The sequence below is a fragment of the Bubalus bubalis genome, chromosome 1 (genome assembly GCF_019923935.1).
Source record: "Bubalus bubalis isolate 160015118507 breed Murrah chromosome 1, NDDB_SH_1, whole genome shotgun sequence".
Lineage (NCBI taxonomy): Eukaryota > Metazoa > Chordata > Mammalia > Artiodactyla > Bovidae > Bubalus > Bubalus bubalis.
The window spans coordinates 7,248,541-7,268,192 of NC_059157.1; the positions used below are offsets into that span (position 1 = coordinate 7,248,541).

At 46.8% G+C, this 19,652-nt stretch overlaps 1 protein-coding gene across 2 annotated transcripts in view; it reads right to left on the bottom strand.

Moving 5' to 3' along the window:
- The window catches only part of PSD3 (pleckstrin and Sec7 domain containing 3), a 610,137-nt gene that overhangs the window by 588,108 nt on the left and 2,377 nt on the right, over nucleotides 1-19,652 (bottom strand). Inside the window, exon 1 of one of the 2 annotated variants that reach the window (XM_025293130.3) lies at nucleotides 14,219-14,938. The exons of the other annotated variant lie outside the window; for it this stretch is intronic. The gene's annotated coding sequence lies outside the window, so the exon portion shown is untranslated. Of the gene's footprint in view, nucleotides 1-14,218; nucleotides 14,939-19,652 lie in introns of those variants that run through there. 2 annotated transcript variants of the gene reach the window in all.

Here is a 19,652-nt window from a genome sequence, read left to right on the forward strand (position 1 = left end):
TGGGAGCAGAGAAGTCAGGGAAGGGCAGCTCCGCAAACCCCTGGATGGGGGTTGTAGGGGGAGGTTTGAGAAAGGAGGGCTGTCAAGGGACATAGGAAGGTGACTGCTTAGGAGGACATCGGATTTGAAGTCACAGATGATCTCTGCTGTAACAGTTCAATTATGTGGTGAGGACAGAAACCAGGATTCCAGTGGTCAGGAAGCGCAGCCGAGGAGAGGGGGCAGCGATGGGAGAGACCCCCTCAGTGAAACAAGGGGGACACGCGGGAAGGAAGCAACCAAAAGGCCTATGTGAGGAGGGCGTGTGTACATGTTTGTAGGCGTGGGGGGTGGAGAGGAGTAAATGGAAGAGACAAATAGAGCAGGGAGCGAATGTGACACGACCCCAGGGAAGGTGGGAGACGACAGACCATTAGCAAGGACAAGAACAGACGGCTTTGGAGGGACATGAAGAATTCCTTTTCCTCTAAAGTAGGAGGGAGTGTAAGACCGACATGCAGTGTGGACAAGAGGAAACTGGAGGGACACAGAGGCCCCCCGGCTTCTGCAAAAAGCAATGTCCACGAGCTAAGAGATGGGGAATCACTCTGGCTTGTCCATGAGTTACCGAGACTGTGATGCTAAGATGGGCTGTGTGCAGCCTATCAGACGTACACTGTACACCTGTTTTAATTATTAGAGAAAAGGGCACATGAGCAGAAGCGAAGAATGCCCTCGTTAAAAACGAAAATTAAATGTGGCTCTTCCCAGGACACCAGAGCTGTTCCTCCTTCAGTGACAAGGCTCCCTTCCCAGGTGCCAAGGCCACGCTGACTCCCTGTAATGTGCTGGTCTGTGTGGGGTTTGGGGTTTTTTTGCTTGTTCTTGTCTTGTTTTTACCTTGAAGGACTGTATCCCTGACTTGTTTAACGTTCTTTGTTCTGACAAGACATAAAACTGAACAACTGGGGGAAGTGGGCTTCTGGGCTAGTCCTCAGTTTGGCGCAAGTAAAACTCTTTTCTGGTCCTGTTCTTGGTTGTTTATTGATTATTTTAGTTGATAACTTCTGAGTGGCCCAGGGAGCAGGTTTCTCCTGCTCATGGGGGCAGGAACAGGAGGAAATGGAGTTTACCCAGCAAGCCCCAGAGACGCTATGGAGACTGCTTCTTATCTAACGCTTCTTCCTTCAGTCACTGCATTTCCTGGTCAGATGGGGCTTAACGTGAGGAGAAGGGTGCTGCTCCGGTATGGCAGAGTGATATTCACAAGCCCCACTTTTTCCAGAAGAGAAACTGTGGCTGACTGTGGCCTTCGGCCTGAACACAGGATGTGTTTGTCTCAGCTGCTCTCACAGGGACACAGGGCCATCCCCCAGGCGAGGTGGTGATTATGTTCATTCCTGGACTTTTTCAGCAAGAACTGCCGAGGAGGAGCCTCGTCACAGCCTCACCACGGGTGTCCCTGGTCTCCAGGCTTGGCTCGGAAGGTGGGGGGGCCACAGTTCAGCTCCGTCGAGGAACTAATTCCTGGCTTCTGCCCAGGCGAGAGGAAAACACTGCCAATGTCAATCTGTGAGTTCGTGGAAAGTGTCAGCAGAGCCCCAGGTAACAGGTAACAGCTTTCTGGTACTTTTCACCCCATGCAGAGAACAGCAAGCTCCCAGAAGCTAGGGCTTTATTAGAAATAGGAAATATTCAGGGACTTCCTGGGTGGTCCAGTGATTAAGAATTCACCTTCCAACACAAGGGATGTGGGTTCGACCCCTGGTCCGGGAACTAAGATCCCACACACCACAGGGCAACTAAGCTCCACAACTATAGAGAAGCCGGCAAGCTGCAAGGAAAGAGCCGACGTGCTGCAACGGAGACCTACAACCAAATAAATCTTTTTTAAAAAAAGAAAGGAAATACTCAGCTGACCATGTAGACACTGACACAACACGTGTGACTATCCTCTATAAAATGTTAAGCCTAAAATGGAATTACCCCAGGAGAGCTGAGTGCACAAATACTAGCCTGGAACACTGATAATGTTTCCAGCAGGCAAAGAGCGGTGTTTGAGTCTGGGTCCACAGGTGAGCTGGCTTTACTTCTTAGCTAAGAAGTAATACACTGAATTACAAGTCATCCAATTCTTCTTTACCAAAAATATACTGAGAGAGAAAAAACTGTTTACTAACTCAGGCATAACCAACTTAAGCTGACACAGAGCAAGATTTAAAGAAACTTGAATATCTCGAATATCCAGGTATATTTTTGTAGTAAGTGAATTAGAATTCAAGTTCAGCACTTCTGATGTTAGGATAAGACTCAGCCTTTTCTTAAAGTCAGAAATTACCTAAGATACATTATACACACAGAACCTCACTTGACAAGAAAGCTCATTGTTTTAGCCGTCGTGCTTTTGATTACTTCCTTATTCTAATTGTGAGCACAGTATCTGTTTCCTAACTATCCCAGGAATCTAAATTCTAGGACAGTTATTCTTCTTCCTGAGTGTTCTCTTCCTTATAGCTAGCCATGATTTTTTCTTTCTTTCTTTTTTTCTTTTCTGCTAGCCATAAGGAGGAGAGCACTTTCCTATGTCTTCCTTTTGTTCTGTCATAAAAGAGTTGCCCTGGCAATTAAGTTACTAACTTCTTTTGAATGTCTTGCTTTCTTATTTCCAAATTGTATGTTGCATTGAATAATTCCCTATTCCCTTCCTTAACCTTCTGACTTTCAGTCCAAAGACCCTAAGAGACTTCTTTTTAACTTCTGCAGTTTCATTGAGATGTAATTGACATACCATATACATTTAATAGGGTTGCCCATGTGGCGCTAGTGATAAAGAATCCGCCTGCCAATGCAGGAGACAGAGGAGACCTGGGTTTGACCCCTGGGTCAGGAAGATCTCCTGGAGGAGGGCACGGCAAGCCACTCCAGGATTTGCTGGAGCTTTAGAGGGCCTTCATGTTTGCCATCATCTCCTGCACAGATCTCTCAGCATCTGTATTGCCAGCTTTGGCGGCTGTTTCAGCCCAAAGAACCGAAGAGTTCACGTCACTCATGAGCGCACTCAAAGCACACATGTCGCCAGCAAAACTGTGTGAGTCACAGTCTGTTCTTTTGTAACTGCTACAAAATATGAAGTTTGTAAAAAAAAAAAAAATATATATATATATATATATGAAACACTGCAGCATCTTCCCTTGCTGAACTAGATCACAGAATTCAGGGAGCAGGCAGGGAAGCCTGTCTTGAGTGGGCCTTTTGGAGTTTAGTGCAAAAGTCCGTGTTCCAGCCAGACCACAGGCTTCCCAGGAGCATGTGTAGGAAGAAATCAAACCACTTACATCGGCCAGAAGGTGTGGTCTGTCACCACAACGGTGTGTGTTTGTTTTTTCCTATGAAGATCTACTGCCTATACTCAGGTGTTTTAAAAGATGCCAACTAAAGACCTCAGGTAACCAACAAGGACCTACTGAATCTCACAGCGAACTCTGCTCAGTGTCATGGGGCAGCCGGGATGGGAGGGGAGTTTGGGAGAGAACAGATACAGGTGTATGTGTGGCTGAGTCCTTTTGCGGTCCACCTGAAACTATCACAACACTGTGAATCAGCTATACTCCAATACAAAATAAAAAGGTTTCTTTTTTACCAAGACCGCATATGAATCTCAAAGCAATTCAGTTTTTAAGGGAAAAATACAAAATAACCTAATCACTTTGCAAATGATATATAACCTTACCTAAAGCCAAAAAATATCTAAAATGCCTTTAGAAAGGCAGAAAGGATGAAGGAAAAGACAAAGGAGACAGAAAAGGGTGAACAAAAAAGAGAAAAGAAGAGGTCACAGCGTCAGAAAAAGAAGTGAAAACTTGAGGAAAAGTTGTGACAGAGACAAAGCAATACAGGAGAATGATTAGAAGAGCTCCTTCTGCATTAAAGAAAAATAAGACAATGATTTTCTATACCTATTTTCAAATTCATTGCCTGATCAAATTCTGAAGTTTTTTTTTCATCTCACTGAGTCACAATTGTATGTAAAATCATAAAATGTGGATCACAGATGATAGCATTTAGAGTGAATTTTTCAAATGTGTTTCATTTTTATTGGACTTTGCTTTGGCAGAAGTATAAATATGATTCTTATAATAATAATGAAAATCAGTGTGATCTGATTAAGGGAATCAAAGTAACATAAAAGGTTCCCTTTGAGTTGGACACAGATCTCCTGAATTGAAAAACAAACATAAATGTATAATTAAGGAAATTCTCAAACATACCCAAAGGTGGAGAGAACAGTAAAATAACTTCACGGGACTCATGACCTGACTTCAACAGTGATCGCACTGCAGCCCTCCCCCACTAACACACACGCACTCACACTCATTCACACACACTCTCACACACACACATGCACATACACACACCTACTCTCACAGGGACAGCCAGGATGAGCAGCTGATACACAGATACAGTAGATACAGAGTTCCTAGTGGGGAGACCTACACTCTAGCTGAACTGAAATGTTTTACAGTGTTGCTACAAGAAAAATGAGCCTAAAGCCCAACAATGTCAGCTCATTCAGCACTCTGGTGGAAATGCAATTTTCCACTCCAGACCCACTGGATCAGTCTTTGTGGTGAGGGTCAGTATTCCGTGTTTTCCCATGTTCTCCAGGTGACTCTGATTCACTCACACTCTGAGAAGCAATCGTGCTCCACGCTCAGAAGTGTCTGACTCTGTGTGACCCCATGGACTGAAGCCCCCTAGGCTGCTCTGTCCATGGGATCCTCCAGGCAAGAATACTGGAGTGGGTTGCCATTTCCTTCTCCAGGGGATTTTCTGGACCCAGAGACTGAACCCGAATATTCTGCATTAGCAGGCGAATCCTTTACCACTGAGCCACCTGAGAAGCCCTTGAGAAGCTATGTTTGCAAGCAAATCCCACACGTTAGGTCGTGTCACCTGTAAACACTTCGATATGCATTTCTAAGTGATATCACTGCACCTAACAGAAATAAGAATAATTCCTGAGAGCATCCAACCATGACTAGGGTAGTCATGGGTCTGAGAGGGTAACAGGCAGGAAGGCCAGGGGTCTCCAAATGGAGGAAATAGCCTGCAAGTGTCAGACATTTTTATCTCTCTTAAGCGGCAGGAGGAAACAAACTAGCAATATTTTTTTCCTTCTCTATACAAATTTAAAGAGAGGTTTCTCTTAAAATACTGTGTTGCCATAATGACACCTGGTTTCACCTGAAGTTAGCTATTCTTGAGCCTAGAGCCTTTTTCTTATGGAAATGTTTGTCTTAAGCTATGCTAATGTACTACACCTTTACCCCAAACTCGGTCTCCAAGTCAGTTCTGCCTCTGGGCCCAAAACCTACTTGACAAACCAGTATGTTATACTCAGATATTGTTCCCCTATTCTATGTAAATGAAACTATTTGTATGGTGGTCTGCCCTTCTTTAAGATTCAAGTTAATTATTTTATGGCCCAAGATTATCCCAAAATGCATCTTATGGGCGAGGGGCCTGGTGCTATTCTGAATTATAAGACATTCCTTTCTTTCATTAACAGACTGCTAGTGACTATATAACATCCAGCTGAAGACTAGCAGGGGGGGTACTCTTTCTGCCCCCTTCTGATGCCTATGTCAGAAGCTTTCTCTATCTCCTTTATACTTTAATAAAACTTTATTACACAAAAGCTCTGAGCGATCAAGCCTCATCTCTGGCCCCAGATTGAATTCTTCTCCTCCGGGGGCCAAGAATCCCGGTGTATTCGCGTGATTCAACAACAACCTTTCAGGTCCTGATGGGCCCAGGTCAGTCCAGTTTACACCTGTTGTCTGGGAACAATTATTAAAATCACCCCTTTTCACCCTCAATATGCCCCATTTAGGATGACCCACATTATACTCACTGTGCTCATCCTCAGTCTAAACTCCACAAACTTGCTATAGGATTCTTGGATTCATTTCCTTCCTTTTGTGTTGTTTGAAAGGTGCTTTTTAAATTTTAAAATTATGTAAAACATTGCATGTTTCCAAAGTGAAGATTCATTTTGGTTCCCTCCACCCTAATCCCCCTCTCCCCAAAGGTAAGCATTTTTTTTATTAGTTTTATTTATTCTTCACTTGTTTCTTTTTGAAACTCTAGGTGAATCCATATACTGTTTTACTGGGTCTCTCTCTTCAACACTGTTCCATAGCTCAGGGTTCTGGGTACCCTTCCTCCAGGGGGATGTGTACAGACCATTCACATCCCTTTTGAAGGTACAGGGTGACCCTTTGTGTGGAAGGAACAGCAACAAACTCCTACTGACAGACACCTGGATGTTTTACCATCTCTTGCTATTTCAAATAAGACAGCAATAAGCAGCCATGTGCATGCTGTCATTTTGTCATGATGCCAGCGTATCTTTGACATCCACTCCTAGAGAAGGGGCTGCCAGATCAAAGGAAGAAGGCATACCTAATTTTTCCAGACATTGTGAAACACCCCAGGGGTATTGGCAGTTGGCAGCTCCACCAGCACCAGATAAGCAGGCCTGTTTCCCCGCTGCCTTCTCTAGGAGACATGTTGTCTGTCTTCCGGATGTTTGCTTATCTGTAAGTGAGATGTGGTATTTCCATGTGCTTGTTATCTTATTTACGTATAATGTATATACAGAAGGTGTACCTATCAGAAACGCGGAGATGGTGAATTTTCACAAAATGAGCACACCCTTGTGATTAGCACACTGATGGAGAAATAGAAAACGTGACCAGCACTGTGAAAACCCCCTCCTGCTGACCTGTTGAATCACAAACTGCATCTCTCTTACTTTGAGCAAGGGTAAGCTTTCCTTCATATATTTGAAGGCCAAGTGTAATTTTTTCTGTGAAATTTTCTGTTTATATATGTTACTATTTTCCTACCAAACAGACCTCTGTATGATTCATAGGAAACCCACAAAGCTTTCAAGAAAAGTGTGGCAGCAGAAGATAACATCAACGGGGATAGAAAAGGGTAGAAACATTATAAAATAAAAGTACCTTTCTTTGGACCCACAAGCAAGAAGCAGTATGGGAAAACCACTCAGCTGTAAACACGGACTACACTTTAATCCCAGGGAGGAATTATGGGTTTAGAGGGCAGAATAAAGAGCTGTCAGGAATTGTTTCTAGAGACATGGGCCTGAGACCTAATCAAGGACCCAGCGGCATGTGCAGGGCTGGGCTTTGGAATGGCTGTGCGTCTCCTGTAACCCCCTTTCGAGTGGGAGCATCTACAGAGGTTATCCCGTGCCATCCCACGATTGCGAGCTGCACAGGCAGAGGGCAGGTAAGTCCTGTCTAGTTTGCAAGATTGAGAGGAACGTTACACAAGGAACTGGGTGTGAAGAAATGCACTTGAGAAGTCTCAGCTGCGCCTAAACTTGATTCATTTATTTTTAAGTACTTATTTATTTGGCCCTACTGGGTCCTAGTGGCAGCGTGCAGGCCCTTTGATCTTTGCTGCACCAAGCAGGATCTTTAGTTGCTGCATGCCACCGTTGAGTTTCAGCACGTGGAATCTAGTTCTCTGACCACAGTTCCCCTGTCTCGGGAGCTCAGAGTCTTAGCCACTGGACCTCCGGGGAAGTCCTAGGCTTGATTTGAATAACTTGATCCTGAACCTCAAGCCTGAGCCTGATATCTTACTGCACAAGATGTGGGGGTCTTCTGAGGGGCGGGGGCTGAATGCATTTTGTATACGGAGGGGGTGTGGATGACAGCAACCAGAGAACAAACTGTGGCGTATTGTATTTTCCAAAAGTGGCCACGATGACACTCCTGACCCTCACATGCCCTTGCAGAACTTTTCAGCTCTCAAGAGATGGAGTCTAGGTCTTCTTCCCTTGAACCAGAGTGGGACTTGATGACTGTCTTAATGAATGGCAGACGTGACACAGGATGACTTCCAAGGCAAGGTCATTTTAGGCAACACAATTTCCTCCTGTCTCTCCCTTTCAGGTCACTAGCTTTTGGAGCCCTGTGCCACCTGGTAGAAGTCTAAGACAGCCATGCTATGAGGAACCGCTAGCTTCCTTAGTCAAAAGCAGAGATGGCATGACAGGAGAAATGCCTGGCCATCCCCCAGACATTCCATACACCACTGATCCCACCAGACACTGTCACCAGAGCTACTCAGCTGAGCCACTCCAAGTTCCTGATTCACAAAACCCATGAGAAATGCTACTCAAGAGCTTTTGTTTTGAGATGCTAAGTTTCAGAGTTAATTATTACATAGCACTAGAAAGCTGGAGAAGAACTGACTCATTGGAAAAGACCCTGATGCTGGGAAAGATTGAAGGCGGGAGGAGAAGGGGACAACAGAGGTTGAGATGGTTGAATGGCATCACAAACTCGATGGACATGAGTTTGAGTAAACTCCGGGAGTTGGTGATGGACAGGGAAGCCTGGCGTGCTGCAGTCCATGGGGTCGCAAAGAGTCAAACACGACTGAGCGACTGAACTGACTGACCGAGAGAGCTGGAAGAGATTTTGATCCGTGTTCAAAAAGTAAGAAAAAAATCGAATCCTCTACTACATTTAAACTAAACTAAATCAAAATAAAACAGCCTCAGGAATGGTGGCTGAAAAACACCTCAAGTTTTAGAAATGTATTCCGAAACACAAGAGATTTTGGTTGACTTAATACACATCATCTGTAATTTAAAGTTACCTGACTGCCTCACACTCCAATTTACAACTATGAGACATAATGCCTGAATTTTCTAGTCAGCATTTATTTAATGATATGAGATTTTAATCGTTCCCATAAAATTAAACTACACTTAAAAAAAAAAATCAAATGAGGATGACTAATAATGAGAACAACCTCTAACAACAAGGAGCCCTTGGAGAGTTTGGGTGGCAGAGCGGTGGGGCCTGCCTTGAGTTTCACAGCGGCCCCCAGGCTGCCGTGTGGAAAATTTGTGGGGAGGGCGCTTGTGAGGGGGCAGAGAGCAACCCCCCACCTGCAGAGGTCCAGGTGGGAAACCCCTGCGCTTGGACAAAGGGGTCAGACTCTGGCAGAGCTGACTAGCTGCTGCTGCTGCTAAGTCGCTTCAGTCGTGTCCGACTCTGTGCGACACCATAGACAGCAGCCCACCAGGCTCCCCCGTCCCTGGGATTCTTCAGGCAAGAACACAGGAGTAGGTGCCATTGCCTTCTCCGAGAGCTGACCAGACTTCCTGGAAAATGGTATGCGGGATGGAAAAAGAAGAGTCAAAAAGACGCTGAGGCTTTTGGAAGCATGGAGGACTGTAGATGGAGAAGATTCAAGGGGAGAGTTTGGAGCGTGTCGTGTGAGAGTTGTTAGAGGTGATGAGGGCGCTGAGCTGCATCTCTCGAGCTATTAATGAGATGGAGCCCATTTCCCAGGATCCCTTCCCCAGGGTCCCCCGTGGGTCACCGACGGTCTGTGCTGAGTCTGGCAGGTGCAGATGAGGCAGCATCTGGGGTCTGGACGGGCCCTGCCGCACCATGGCCGCCAGCCAGGCAGGAGGCAGCCCCTCCCCACCCACCACCCTCCCCTCCCCGCTCTGCCAACTGGGCTCAGGTGCCTGAAGCTCTTCAGCAGGCCCTCCCGCAGTCCAGGTCAGAGGCCCTGAGAGGCAGACGTGGCCGCAGTTTGTCCAGCTCCCTCCCACTGCGGGTTCTGCTCTTCTTCCCAAGCGCAGGTACAGCCAACCTACAGCATCCACGGGCTCCCCCACCACCACCCTGGGGCCAAAGCCAGCAGCTCTTCACAGACACTTCAACAGCTCCTGCGGCTGCAGAAATTCTAATCGCCGCATCACTCGTAGTGGTTCTGCCCCTCTGATGAGACTCTGATACAGCATCCAAGTGAGGTACCGAGTAGGTGCTGGCTGTGAGTCTCAAGTTCAAGGGAAATGGTCCCAGATGGGTGTTAAATAGGGGAATTGTTGCCACGTGACTGGTATTTAAAGCCATAAGCCTGGGTTAGGACACCCAAAGAGAGCTTTCAAGTAGGAGAGGAGGTCCAACGCCCTGGGAGCTCCATGGTACAGAGGTGGGGGCAGGAGGGAACAGCCAAGGAGACCGAGAGCCACCAGTGAGACAGAAGGAAACCCTGAGCACTCATGGTTCAAGGCGAAGGAGGAACGTCAGGAGGAGGCTGAGCTCGACCGTGTCTGCTGAGTTGAGTTTGGAGACCAGACTGCCGTGCCTGAAGGTATTATTATTATCATTGTCCAGAGGGGTTTGTGGAAGTGGTTGAGTGAAGTCTGATCACAGCAGGTTCAAGAGGAAATGGGGTGAGAGAAAGTGGAGAAAACTCTTGAGAAATTTCTTCGTGAAAGAGGGCGGAAAAATAGTGAGGGAAAAAATTACATTGATAAAAGTTTTTTTGTTTTGTTTTGTTTTTAAGATGGGAGAAACAAAGCTTGCTTGCTTTCCGGTGGGAATGACCCAGTAGAGAAGGGGCTTGACTGCTGGAGGCAGGTCTTGAGAAGTGATGGTGATGCTGACGGGGATCAGTTCCAGGGGAGGCCACTGGCCCCAGAAGCCTGGACACCTGGAGAAGGGGCAGGAACGCAGGGTCAGGGGCTTCCTGACTGGACGTGTGCGCGGGGTCTGGATGGTCCCTTCCAATGACCTGCTCAGTGAGCAGACCCAAAGCCATCAGCTGAGAGCGAACACGGGGGAAAGAGGCTGGGGGTTTCCAGAGAGGAAAGGGCACAGCAGATTTCTGTAGGCAGCAGGAGAGCGCACGGACCCCAGGGGCATACAGGATGTTCTTGAGGCAGCCCCAAGGCCCACCCGGGAATGCTGGCCATGAACGTGGTGTGAGAGGGTGTGATGAGAGTGTGCAGGAGCCACACTCAGCTGTGTAGTCGCGGAGCAGAGAAAACGAGGGCAGGGAGGGCAGGAGGGGGTGGACCTGTGGCTTTGCTGACTGAGAAGGATGAAGAAGAGATGCCTGGGTGAGGACCACGGTGTCCCCAAGACAGTGACTATACCAACTGGCAGCAGAAGTTTAACTGGGCAAAGAGGGAAGACAGGGCATGCAGGTGGAGAACAGGTGACCAAGTCCATGGAGTGCAGGTCCCACTGGGATCAGAGGATTGTTGGGCTCAAGGTGCTGGGCGGGTCGATGGGGATGGAGGTGGGAAGTGGGAGGCAGGAGATGAAGGCCAGGGGAGGTGAGCGGCTGGCCAAGCGTGGAAGACAGGATTAGCGGGAACAGGAATGAGAGAACCCAAGGGCCAGGGCACAGCAAGGATCACAGATGGGGGCCCTGACATCAACATCAGGTAACATGCAAAAAGTGCTCAAAGGAGCGATAGTGATCGGGAGCACAAAGGATCCAGAAAGGAAGGGTCATGAGTGTCCTGAGCCCCTCCCCGCCCCGTGGAAGTTTCCAGGAGCTGGGGAGGACTGAGGGGCTGCAGAACTTCATGGCAAACAGAGTGCAGGGGAGGGCTGGGGCTCCCGGGTGTGACAGATACAAACGAGCGGAAAGGAACACTGAGATGAGTCTCGACAGCCTCGGGGCACAGGCTGACCGTCTGTGAGCGGGAGGAAGAGGCAGGTTTTGGTGGGGCTCTGCCATGACTGCTTATGGAATCTGGATTCATCTCTGGGTGCCACTCATGTGAGTGAAAAGAGGGAGACGGAATAGATTATTTCCTAGGGTGAGCTTTAGTCCATAATATGAGGTTCTATGGGCCTCCCAGGTGGCGCTGGTGGTAAAGAACCCAGCTGCCAATGCAGTAGATATGAGACACAGGTTTGACTCTTGGGCTGGGAAGATCCCCTGGAGGAGGGCATGGCAACCCACTCCAGTACTCTCACCTGGAAAATCCCCATGGAAAGAGGAGCGTGGCGGGCTGCAGTCCATGGTGTTGTCCGACACGACTGAAGCGATTTAGCACACGGGCGGGCATGAGGTTCTATCCTGTTTGCCCGAGTGCCACAGCACGTTCAGGTCACCATAGCCATGCCCAGCTCACCCAGGCCCCAGACGCACAATATGAGCAGACACCAGCGCGGAGTCATTCCTTATGACTCCTTCCTTCCCACCAGCCCCTTCTGTCAGAACTTCACTTCACCAGCTTTACTTCTCTGCTCACCTTGATCCTCAGAGCCACGCACCTCTCGTCTTTACCGGGGTCTTAATGCTCTAGAAGGGCTTCCCTGGTGACTCAGCTGGCAAAGAATCTGCCTGCAATGTGGGAGACCTGGGTTCAATCCCTGGGTGGGGAAGATCCCCTGGAGAAAGGCATGGCAACCCACTCCAGTATTCTTGCCTAGAGAGTCCCCATGGACAGAGGAGTTTGGCGGGCTATAGTCCACGGGGTTGCAAAGAGTCAGACACGACTGAGCAACTAAGCACAGCCCAGTAACGCTCTAGATTCTGGTTCCCCGCGTGCGTCCCCGTCTCCATCTCCATCTCAGCCCTCCAGGATCAAGGTCAGGGCTACCTCCAAAAGCCTTGCATCTCCCATGGTCCGGACCCTCTCTACCACCACTTGGGCAAGACTGACCTAGTCACAGGCGTCTCACACATCTCTGCTTGCACAGGGCAAGAAGCATTTAATGCCCTCTCTCTATACAGACACCACCCCCCACCACCCCCACACACACTAAGTGCAAGGGTCTTGGACGGGGCTGGCTCTTCTAAGTATCCTGAGATACTGAGCGTGGTGCTGCGGCAGCATGAGCCCAGCTCTCAAGGCGGCATCTCTCCTCCACCACGCGTGTCCTTTCCCTCAAACCTGCTCCTCACACCAAGCAGTGCTTCTTCAGCCAGCAATTCTACACCAAGTTGCAAGAGGGTCACGGGCCTCCTCAGGTCCAGTGAGGACGGACCTCTTAAGGGATTCCATGGGCCCTGTTAGGGTTTCCTAACTTGTCCAGGATCCTTTCCATGGGAATTTTATTTCTTCCTTTCTAAAGACAGAGAGCTTCCAGAAAACAGACGCAACACACCATCTGCCTTCATTTCAGGGAAGAGAAATCCCCAGGACAGAGAAGGGGAAAGTCTCATCTCATGACAAGACCTCTTCCTGGGACACTTGTCTTTTCGGTTCATATTCACATATCCCACAGCCTCCCCTCCTCCAAGATGTGTCCTCGGAATTCCAGTGCTATGCTCCGCTCGTGTCCTGCCCATGTATCTACCTGAGACTGTGGAATTAGGCCGCAAGTTGATGGGCTCAGTTTCTAACTCAACCACATGTAATCAGTGTTACTAACGGCACGTTCTAATACTTATTCTTCTCAGGAACATATAGGTTAACACAAGTGGCATGCTTTCTAATCTTTTTCTTTTTTTCCTAATTATTTACGGGCTATGCATTTTGTGTAGTCATCGGCTGTCTTTAAAGGCAGCGCTGACATTTCCCGTGGCTGGTGACCGCTCTGCACAGCAGCTGGTTATCTGATCTGTCTGGTTAACAAGTTCCTCTTTGACATTTAATAAACTGCAGTGATTTCACATTTAGTTATTTCCCCCACGTGCTTAATGAGGGCAAAGAACCATATAAAGGCCATCTTAGCTGACAATTACAGAGGCAATTTTTTATGGATAAGCAGAAAGTAAAAAGTTATCTTTTTTACTCGGCCTTTTTTTTTTTTTTTTTTTTTTGAAATTTACATCTTCAACTTTTTTTGGAAATACATGATCTTATTCTAACATTTTTGCTGTTTACAGTATGTGTCATCGACTGCTTGGTTATGGTTTTATCTCTTTAATGATAAAGATGTTGTTAAACAAAGGGCAAAAAGCAAAGTTTTCTTGCTTTCTTTTTTATGGAACTAGAGCTCCTTAAATCAGAATAGACTTGAGTTTTCCAATAAACCCTTCCCTCAGTGAATGTACATGGGAGCTCTACACATTCAATCGGTTGACATTTCAGAACATACTGAAAGAAAAGCATAATTCAAGATCATCAGTTTGCCTAGAGCCTCAAACACCAAGTCTCTGGCAATTTGATTTTATGCTAGAAGAGATTTAGATGGTAAGGCCAAGCATATCTTTCTGACTCCTCTTCCTCCAAAGGAAAACATATCCCAAAGCAGCCCAGCGAAACACCCCAAATAACAGGCCCCACCTCGTGAGGATTCTTATTTTTCCACAGTCACAGTTATAGAAAGGATAAAACTTTTCAAAGGCTCAAACGTTCGTTCCTAAAAGCGTATTCTCACCGGTGTTTTGCTTCACAGGAAAGTTTCAATCCTAAGCACTGACTTACCAGGCTTGCATCTGGCCAGCGCCTTGGAGAGGCTCCACTTTGCTCTGAGGTTGTGTCTGACGCTTAATACATAAAATTTAGACAGTTCTGCTTCCTGGTATTATGACTTGGTTTACCCCCGTGACTCCATAACAGGCCAGAACGCCAATCCCTTCTTTCTGCAAAGTCTTCAAATGACCTTCTCCCTCATTCTCCTCTGCTTCACTGCAGGCCACGATGAAAACCACACAATTCCGGTTTACTTGTGCAGGAAAAGGTGTCAAACGTACACGTATCAAGCAAAGTAGGCGTCATCGATCGCAAAAGGAAGTAGAAGCTTCCTCGAGTAGTTGTGGTAACCCCGCAGCGCTTTGCCTGTGGGTATTTGTCAAAGGAGTACGCTTTTTCAGAACGAGAATGACAGGCGAGTGTGGGCAGGAGCCCTCCTGCCAGCCAAGAGAAAACAGCCGGAGGGTCACCAGACCCGGCGGCTCTGAGAGTTAATCCAGTGACAGGAAGCGCGCTGGTTTGGCTAACGCTGGAGAAACAGTGGCCTCTGATGGAGCCCAGATGTCATATTGATTACACACGGTGTGGAAACTGGTGGCTTATTCTGACAGTCACTCAAGGGAACATACGGAATCAGAGGGCCCCAACTGAAAAGCCGTCTCAGGCCTAATCATTACACTTTTGTAAAGTCCAAAAGCTCCATTCTGTTCTTATCCTCTTCTTATTCTCCGCAGTGTTACCTTCGTCCTCACAGACAACTTTAACATTGTAACCGTACTCTAATGAGGTTTAATGTTTAAACAATCAGTATTGACACATGAATTTTTGTTTTCCTAAGGTTCTGGCACTCTCTACAGTGATATCTTAAGCAAAAGATATGACAGGGTTTATTCTGACAACCTCTATTTGAAAAATATCTTACAACTGGGGAAAAAAAAAACTTCCATCTCTCCCCAGAGCAGATTTGCCCACTTGCCACATAAAATACAGGCAGATGGTGAGTGGTAGTGAGAAGTTCAGGTTCTTCCAATCCTTACTATGTTCGTTTATTTTCCTTTATGCCATTTTTACAAATGTGAGCACAGCCAGGAAATTAGTAACAAGCTGATCCAAAAGGAAACCAGAGAGGCTCCCCAGACCCTTTCAGACCTGGCATTTCCTGGGGCTTGGGGAACTTTGTGTTTAGAGAACTCTGACCCTCCACCAGGCAGACCCCAGCGTGTCACCTGTGATAAGGTTGAGTGAAATCCACAGCAGATGCTGAGGGGACAAAGCCAGAGGAATAGTACACAGGAGAAGAAATATTTGAGGAGCGTTCTCTGAACTTTGTGTAGCACGCCTTTGGTGGAAAACAACACACAGGTGAATGTAAAATAAATTCAAAGATAAGAACAAACGAAGGCTCCACTTGTCGGAAACTCACCTGTTAAAGATGATTCCTGCGGTTTTCTATATAAGTGCTCGTACAAGGCCATGTGAGGTGGCACATTTAGCAGAAGACTTGGCATCAATGACCCTTTTACCCCTCACGTTGCCTCCAGTCAGTAGCCCTGTCATGTTACATTATCTGTGTGTGTGTGTGTGTCTGTGTGTCTGTGTGTGTGCATGCACGTGCTCAGTCGCTTCAGTCGTGTCTTACTCTTTGTCACCTGGTGGACTGTAACCTACCAGGCTCCTCTGTCCTTGGGATTCTCCAGACAAGAACACTGCAGTGGGTTGCCGTGTCCTCCTCCAGGAATCTTCCCAACCCACGGATCAAACCTGATTCTTGTCTCCTACATTGGCAGGCAGGTTCTTTACCACAAATGGCAAAGCCTCATTATCCGTTTACTAAGCACAAAGCCAGGAATCTTCATGGATCGATATCAAGATTCTAAGATAATTATCCTATTGGTTTTCAATTATTATTTTCCTCAGGGCATGTTTATGGTCTAATTTCCTAGAAGTATTTTAGTTACATGAAAATTCATAAAACATTCTCAACACATAAATGTTTCATGATGTCACTGGATGGTCAGTTCTTATTTATGCCTGAATGCAGGTTGTTCATCGAAACCATTTTGCAGGCCTGGTGGAAAACCAAGAGGAATTTTGGCAAATGTCTCCTGGAGGTTTGAAACCTAATGAAATACTGTACAATGAAGCATTGTTTGCAATTGTGACTTAACTACATTCTTATCTGCTTTTGTATTTATCTGAGCTGTAAACAGCTTCCAAAGTTCAGACTACCTCACAGAGAGGAACTCTGATTTCCTCTCTGTGAAGGCATGATTTCCCTGCTCTGTTTCTGCAGTATTTTCTCTTCGTCAGCCTTCTATTCCCTTTCTCTTATGAACATCACCTCTCCCTCTCTGCCATGTCCCAGGATTTATTCCACTCACTGATATTTTCTAAGTCAGATAGAAAAGGATGCCACTTCTTGCCCCATCTCTACTTATTCTATGCTATTTTCTTTTGAAGCAGTTATAAGGGAGACAACACCCCTAAATATTTCAAACAGTAGTGAAGCAGGAGGGAAGGGGCAGGGCGCAACCTTTAGGAGAATGACATAGCCATAAGACATGGCCCAACGGGCTAGAACCATGGAGGTCCAAGATGGCAGAAGAGCTGCCCAAGATGGCGGAAGAGCTGCCTTCCACTGGGCCTTGAGCCTCACACATTAGCATCAGTGCAATACGTTAGCATAAGCTAAGTGACACCCAGCGGTGCCATGGAAGTCCCGAAGCCATCAAAGATCAAAAGGCGGGCAGTGACCCAATTCCTAGAAATCTGTCCCTTCCCCCAAATCATTGGAATAATCCTCTTGCTCATTAGCCTATGAAATTACTCTGTCCATAAAAGCTGCTGCTGCTGCTGCTGCTAAGTCGCTTCAGTCGTGTCCGACTCTGTGCGACCCCAGAGACGGCAGCCCACCAGGCTCCCCCGTCCCTGGGATTTTCCAGGCAAGAACACTGGAGTGGGTTGCCATTTCCTTCTCCAATGCATGAAAGTGAAAAGTGAAAGTGAAGTCATTCAGTCGTGTCCGACTCTTAGCGACCCCATGGACTGCGGCCCACCAGGCTCCTCCGTCCATGGGATTTTCCAGGCAAGAGTACTGGAGTGGGGTGCCATTGCCTTCTCCGGTCCATAAAAGCTACTCACCCCATATTTCAGACCTCTCACCTTTTGAGATGGTCCACACTCTGTCTGTGGAGTGTGTTTCTCTCTAAACAAATCCACATCTTATCTGTCACTTTGTGTCTCACTGAGGTCTTCCTGTGATGAGACATCAAAGACCTGAGCCTCATTAAGTCCTGAGACCAGTTGTGTGAGATCTCACTTAAAAGACTGTGGGTTCAAGTCCCAGTCTGAGTTTCATGGTTTCAGTAGTAGTTGAACTCATTTATTGTTCTTCTTTCCTAAATATTTTTTCTCTTTATAAAAGTGATAAGGCTCACTGAGGACTTCCCTGTGGTCCAGTGGCTAAGACTCTGCACTCCCAGTGCAGGGGGCCCAGGTTTGATCCCTGGTCAGGGAACTGGATCCCACATGCTACAACGAAGACCTGGTGCAGCCTAATCAATAAATTAATTAAAAGACTACCTTCTAAAGAAAAAAAAAGTAATAAGGCTCATTGTACAAAACTTGGATATTGCAGAAAGTCCAAAGTACAAAACTTGATAATGCAAATCAAGCACATGCCCATCAACCAGAGATGCTCACTCTCAGTGTGTTCTCCCAGTCCTTTTTCTCTACACGTATTTACTCTTCATAAGATTCGGAGAGTGTCGTGTCCTCCTTTCTCCACCTACCTTTATATTTTTAAGTATTTACATCCCCACATTCTTCAAATGTGGTTTTAATTTCAACACAGTTCTATAGTGTATTTACTTCTGCCCCATGGGAATCACTTACAAAATTCCCAGTTTTTCATTATTTTAAATGATCTTATTGAGAATGTCTTTCTAGATGTTTTAAAATTGTTCCCTCTTCATCTTCGTCAAAACAACCAATTGGGACTTCCCTGGGGGTCTAATGGCTAAGACGCTGCACACCCAAAGCAGGGGGCCCAGGTTCCATCCCTGGACAGGGAACTAGATCCCAGGTGCTGCAACTAAAGATACTGCGGGCCCCAACTTGCAAAATAAATAAACTGGCCAAATAAATAAATATTAAAAACAAGAGCAACAACAAAAAGCCATGAAGCCAGTCCTTGCCTGTTCATACATCCTCAGTCTCCCGTGAGGTAAGAGCTGCCTGCACACTTACGTCAGCTGAGGGGTCCAGACAGATTCTGTCACTTGCCTGAGGCCACATAACTAGTTGTCTGAAATGCAGAATCTGATTTTTTTCCACTTTTTCCATATCTCAGGCTCTAACAGTAAATCTGTCCTTTTGAACTGTCTTTTGTTAAACCCATTTGTTTTCATTCTATACCAGCACTTGCCACCCGGTTCCAACCCCTTCCTTGTAGCCACACCCCAGAGTCCCTTAGATGGGCTTCCTGCCGCTAGACCCCATTGTTCTAACCCCCCCCAACACACATACCACTGCCAGATGGGTCTTGTTTTAAGCCACTCACCCTCATGGACTCACAAGCCTCATGGACTCCTTAGTAAAGCCCTACATGAAACAGCAACACTGCCCAGCTCTCAAAGCCCACTTGCCCTTCCAGTCTTCCTCATTCACTGCCCACTTCCTTATCTGCTCCCCACCCCACTCCTGGCTTCCTGCCACCTCCTTGTACTCTGTACCCCAAGCAGAATATTCTTGTTTCCCCTCTTCTCTTCAAACTCTATTCAGTCTTCTAAGGCCCAGCCCAGGTCTCATTTACTCCATGAAATAGAGTGAGCATCCCATTGGATTTGAAGTTGGCCAACCTAAGTTCAAAGCTTTGCTCTGCTAATTTTGCTGGGAGATTTGGGGCAGGGGGAGTCAACTTTTCTGAGTCATTTCTGCATATGTAAAGGTAAATTGTTATACTAATACCTGCCTTTTGTCAACCTCCCAGAGTCCTAAGAAGGACAGAATGTGTGTCATAAAGGTTTAGTGAGCAGCTATGTGCTATGCAAATGGGAGATGGAAGCTTCAATACTTTGGCCACCTGATACAAACAGATGACTCATTGGAAAATACCTGGATGCTGGGAAAGATTGAAGGCAGAAGAAGAGGGTGACAGAGGATGAGATGGTTAGATGGCATCACGGATGCAATGGACATGAACTTGGGCAAAATCCAGGAGATGATGAAGGACAGGGAAGGAAGCCTGGCATGCTGCAGTCCATGGGGTCACAAGAGTTGGACATAACTTAGCGTCTGAACAACCACCACCATCCATACTCTGAACCAGTTCGGTATCCAGGTCTGCACCACGCAGACTAGCACTGATTACATCCTGTCCCGTCAGACTCTCTCGCTGTTTCATGCATGGTGATCACTTTCCCTCAGCTTCGCTGTAAAGTGTCTG